This window comes from Geospiza fortis, unplaced genomic scaffold, assembly GCF_000277835.1.
Source record: "Geospiza fortis unplaced genomic scaffold, GeoFor_1.0 scaffold171, whole genome shotgun sequence".
Lineage (NCBI taxonomy): Eukaryota > Metazoa > Chordata > Aves > Passeriformes > Thraupidae > Geospiza > Geospiza fortis.
Genome location: NW_005054313.1, coordinates 2,657,031 through 2,663,239, shown reverse-complemented (window position 1 = coordinate 2,663,239; position 6,209 = coordinate 2,657,031).

The window sequence follows — 6,209 nt, the reverse complement described above, 5'->3', positions numbered from 1 at the left end:
CATCTATACCTTATTTCTCCTGCTAAGCTCTTGAACCAGATGGGAAAACAGAGAGGGGGATGGAGTTTCCTAGAATGGTCTGCCAGATCCTCCTGGCAAAAAGCACTCAAGTGTGCCAAGAGTCAACCACCAGTGGTGACTTGGTCCATTCCCAAGAGAGCACCACATGGAGGCTCCAGTGCCACCTCTGGGCCCTGCAAGATGCCCCAGGCACTTCTCTCTTGGGGACACAAGGCAGGACACGTGAATTATCACTGGTCTGGTAAACTGTGGGAAAAAGTGCCCAAGAAGTCATGGCCAAAAAGGTGTTATTTGAACTGATTCTTAACAGCAGTGTTTTAAAAGCATCTACTCTGTGATGGGCACAAAACCTAGCTTCTCTCTCAAGATGTTAACTCAAAGCCAAAGGCACACCTTGTTACTAAAATTATATTTCCTTCTTAATGAAACAAGCAGTGATGTTAAAAAGGACTCACCATGATTGAAAATTCTGCAACAAAGGTGAGAAGAGTGGCTTAAGATTACATAAACTGCCAGAAGCTCTGAATTGACTTCAAAATGATAAGTGACTAAAACTTAGATGTGTGGAGAGCTGCACTTCCCTCTAGCAAGTTCCCAGGAAAAACCTATTTACCAGCTATCTGCAATTTGCCTGGTAGATGATAATTCTTATTAAATGGGCTAACTATCCATTGCAAACAATTTAGGACCAATTTACTGTTTTCTTAATTAATTATCTACTAACAGTCTTTTATTTTAAGCATTGTTTTCATTATTCAAGCTTTTTCAATGAATATTTAATGGAAGCATATTCATGCTCTTTTAAAATTGTTCACAATTTCTGATTAGCAATTTTTCAGTGTTTTACTACCTGTGTGTCTTTTAACAGAATCCAATGATCCCTAGCATAACGTGACATGTGCAAGGCACAATTTGTATCCGCAGGTCAACTTCTAAAGGAATATTGGTACATTAACAGCATTTTTAGTAATTTCAGCTGATTCATGGTCAAGCTTACTTGTACAGAGCAGTTACTGAGATGTATCTTAAGAAAAAATGGGAAGCAGAGGGTGACTTCCCTAAAGCTTCTTTCCAGCTTCCTGGAAAACCAACTTCTTGTGAAAAGAAACAGACACTGGGACAGAGCACCAGCCTTGAGAGAGAGGTCCTGGACTTCACTTGGGGCTCTGCCACTGAATTGCTATTTGACCTCAGGCAAGTGATTTAAATTGATTTATATTTCCTTGCTTCTGAGTTACTTTTTTTGGTTTTAAATGTATGTAAATTTTAAGCTCTTTGAAGAAGTTATAGCGCCTCATTAGGGACAGGGACAGTGCTGAGGGCAAAGGAGAAGGGTCCCCAGGTCTGAACTCCACGTATGTCATAACAAATACCTAAAATCACAGTGTAACAATGCAGCCCAATGAAAGCAGCTTTCTCCTCCCACCTGTCCCAGCCTGTTCCTTCTCCTCCATGTCCCAGCCTGTGTGCTCAGAGCAGCATGAATGTAGGGGGATGTAGGGCAGATTATGAAGTGCTAAAACTTCTTAAGCAAATGCAAGAGTATTCATGGTTTTGAGAAGAGTTCCAACACATGGAACTGACTATAAACAAAAAGCTGCTGCTCTTAACTGATTTTATTCTCTAGGGTATGTTAAAAATGGGTATTAACTGTAGGGAATCACTACAAACAAAAACTGAGTCATACAGCACGAAGTGCAATACAATCCCTAATAAAAGATTTTTCCTGAGTCTTAAATTTCAATCATGACCTGAATTTTGGTATTTGATTCAAAAAAATCATTCTAAAGAGTATCAGGAAAATAACCAAGCACTGACTAAACACTGGGAGTAGGTTTGTTCTGCCACCATGTTCTCTACGCAAATGGGCATGTAAATTCCCCAAACCCATGCTGCTGCCTCATGCCATTCCTCCCAGAGTTGGCTGCACAATGACATTAACGTCCATGTCCTGCCTGCTTGGCCTAAATTCCAATCACATAATACACTATGTCCCTCTTACTTAAATTGGTGCTGGCAAAGATCTTCCTACTAATTTAATGCTTTGCTCACTTGCCTTGGAGAGATGTGTAGATTAAACATTTCTCAGAAGAAATGTGAGGCAGTGGTCAGCCCCGTGATTGTACCACTGGGCCCCAGGTCACCTTTCAGGGAGAAAAGCCAACAGAGTAAGAATTGCTGTCCAGAACTACAGGGACACAAGATTTTGGGGAAGTAGGAGGGGAAAGAAGAAACAGACTTTGAAAATGAGGAGAACTGATAATGTGTCAGCAAGACAAAGACAGTTGTGGGTTTCAAACAACTTGCAAGTTCAATGTTTTGTAAAATCTAGCACATGAAGAGGAAAAGAGATTTAAACTTAGTGTGCTGTCTGTGCATAGTCTAGCACAGATTTTGAGCACTAGTCAAACTACAAACAGGCCTGCTAAAGGCATAAAGTATTAGATAAGGTTTCCTAAGATGTGTGGAAGGCCAGTTAGATCTCTCCAGTTCTCACTGAGAAACAGAGAAACTCAAATTTCCCATTCAGTATTTCCACATAGGCTGATTTTGTAAGGTAGCCCAAACTATAGTGTCAAAAACTGTTTGCTGCTAACAGTTTCAGCAGAGTTTAAATGTTTACCCTGTCTTGCTGTTTACATGCCCTTTAGGGTAATTAGACAAATTCAACCCAGCAAGCTAAGTTTATTGAATACTCTCTGCATTTGCACCCCTGCTTCAGCAGTAATTTTCACCTAACTGTTCATTGCATTACTTTTCTGTAGCCCAAACCAGTAGCGAAGTCATTACAAAATGCTAACGATTAAAATAGCGTATATGGCAAACCCAGAGACATATCACCAATACCAGCACCACTGACCCATCCCTGTGAAATGGGGCCTCTCCACTGACTGCCACTAAGATCAAGAAACTGCAATTAACAATTAGGACTGGCCTGAACAGTAATTTTCTTTTTAACTCTTATTAATGGTTGCTTTATGTCACAGTGTATTTGCTGCCAAAAATTTGATTATGTAATACATTTACATCTAATAAGGTTTGGTGTTTTTAAGTTACAGCTGTTTTAAAGGTAAATCTCTCAGCACTAATAGTAGCATATTTATACAATGTGGCTTAATTACGCATTGCACAGCAAAAGCTTTTTAGTATACAGGTGTTAAAGCATATAGCTTTAAACCATGAAACATAATAAACCAAAGGACTTGGTTTGACTCCTCTGAGCTAATCAGTACATTTGTTCATGTCATAGCTAATTATTATTCACTACTTGAGATATCCCTGCTGATGATCCTCCTGCCAAAGCCTTCCCCCACTCCAAATGATTTCTGTAGTTGTGTACTTTGATTCTCCAATTTGGATTCTTCATTATTTGTGTAAATATGTTTGGAGGTTTCTTAGGATCACCAGAATTATAAACTGCCCCACTTGACCTGTTGATAGCATTAACCTTGAAGTATTACTCTACTCCACTCTTCCATTTTCTAGTCTTTTAGTTTCTTCATTTCAAAGCTGCTTTGCATTGAATAAAAGACATTTAGCATACACTTGATGAGAAACAAGTAAAGCATTTTATCACTCCTAATGAAAGCATATTCACATATGCCACAGTGGTGAGTTCACCCAATTCTGTCATAACTGGGGCTTGCTCTTGAATGCTTACAATTTCATTCTAGAACCTGAGAGCATTTATAAAATCTCCAAATTAGGTTTATTAAATAGTTTTGGAGAGTATGCACTAAAAGACTACTTTGCTCCTTCTTCCCACTGCTCCCCACTCTGGGCTGAGATAGAAACCTAGCTAACTACTGGCTCTGTTCTCTACCTTTCTAAACATTTTTACCTACAATGACACGCAGCTTCTGTCTAAATGGATGGCAAAAGACTGCATCATTTTTCCATATACATGTTATATACATATATGAGACACCCACCCTGCTAGAGATAGGGCTATAAAGAGTGAGATGGGAATGCTGCAGCAAGAACACCCCCAAAGATTTCTGGCAGCTTTGTCCATCTTTCTTTGCATGATCAGTCTAGTTTGGGGTGGGTTTGCATGAAAGTGCTAGCAAAAAATGAGAATTTGCAAAGTTGAGTTCTTTGAGAACTTCCCAAAGACGAGAAAGGTGTTAGCAAGCAAAATGCAGTTCTCCAATTCTATCTAATAACCAAACAATAATGGGAGTTGAAGTCTTTCACTGCCAGGGATTAAGGTGGATGCTCTATTGGCTACACTTGTCCCTTTCTGCACAAGTCTACCAACTACCCTCTAATCTTGCAAGTCCTGTGAGGAGTTTAAAACATTTAATTGCTAACTCTGTTATTAAGGAATCTACCCTGTCAGAATGCAGCTCCTAACAACGTTAAGTCTCTTAAAGCAAATCAGTTTTGATACTGATGTTTCTCAGAGGAGCAGCATTTAATCCTCAAATTACGATGCAAGTTTTAACAGGCAGTTTCTGCCTTTCACCAAGATTTAGTAATTGACAAAAAAATTCAAACCCCATTCTAACACTAATGGTTTATCAAAAGAATACCAGTAATTTCAGTCAAGCCATTCTGATGAACCAGGCAGAAATACAATGGGGAGACAGACATGTTTATGCTATCTGATTGAAAGGGCTGAGACAGAATTCCAGAGCCTTGGTGTTGTCATAAGAGGAACAGTCAGGAACCACGACTGTGCCCTGGGGCCAAAGGGTGTGACATTGGGCCAGAGGTGTGTCACAGACAGAATAAAATGCCTGCCATAAAACTGGTAGCCACTCATATTCACATGGTTAAAGAGAGTTGGCAATATAACACCTGAAACAGTAACGTTCTTTGTTCCTTTTTTCCCCAAAGACGATGAATCCTACCAATACAGGAGATCCTTCACCTACTCTGTGGAGCTTTGTATTTATTTTCACAGCCTCCAGCCTCTTCCTTCCTTTTGGTTATGGCTTTGTTTTTTATTTTCTCCTCTTTTTTCTGCCCTTCTTGTTCTGTAATCCCAGGTAGTGGTTTTTGACCGTTTAAACCATGGCATATAATAACTGATGAGTAACACAGCAGTAATACCAGTGGTGGCAATTTTGCTTTGTTTCATGGGAGTGTTAGAGTATTAGAGAGATGACTAGGACATGTCTCAGTGGCAGACTGATAAAATGAAAGATGAATTTTCCCTGCCTACAACTCTTGCCAAGTTTTAATCATAAACATCAAACAAGTTACAGGACACGCTTTTCCCAGGCAATGAAATAAAAAGCAAACAGTCTGTATTTTTAAAAATAAATTTTGGATGAAGAATTATTGCAAAAAAATTTATTAATTTATCTACTGAAGATTCTTTTGCAAGCTCATCAGCTACAAATATCTGACCAAATGGTTGAGTTTCACAACCATACTTAAAGTACTGTCACTTCTATGACGATCAAGGCTTGTCATAGAGGCTTATTTACCAGGTCTCCCACTCTGCTGAAGACTTTTCTTACAGCTTTATGCTTTAACCAAAACCTTAATTATCAGTTCTCTTCCCATCTACATACTCTTCTAATTGACTGGGAGAAAATTTCAGTTCCTATTTTACAGTGACATTCCAAAAAACTTCCCTGAAAGCATTACCCATCCTCCATTAGTAGATTTCTTCAAAGCTGCCTCTTCTACTTACTCCAGACATGTGCCTGTTCTTTTTATGTCTAGAATATGTGTTAAACTTCTGAAGTTTACCCAGGAGTGAAAGCAGAAGGCATAGCAATGTCCTGGAGTAGCATCTGACTACCCCCTCCGACCGGGATAGACGTCGATACCAGGACGGTTTGCAGTGAGCTGTTTTTAATGGACAGCTCCCAGGTGACAGCAGACACTGCTGCAGCAGCAGCCGCAATATCATACATCCTTGATTGAACTTTGATTAATTTTCCAGACTTTCAGAGCCTGTGGCAAAAGGATCCACAGTGGTAGCTGCAGCCATTAACTCCATCTTTTGTGATTTCTCCTTCTTCATTATGTTTGGGTCTTGATTGAACTTTGTTCCAAGTTAGTAGCTTTTGGCTATGGACAAGGGAGATAAGACTTTAGAAGTGGAGTGCAGGAGGATAATATGTGAGAAACTTGCAGTGAAAGCTGCCTGGCTATTTGGTGGTAGCTTTGGATATACCTTCATGATGTGAGTGGCATTAGCAAAAATGTTGGAACTTTGGCTACAACAA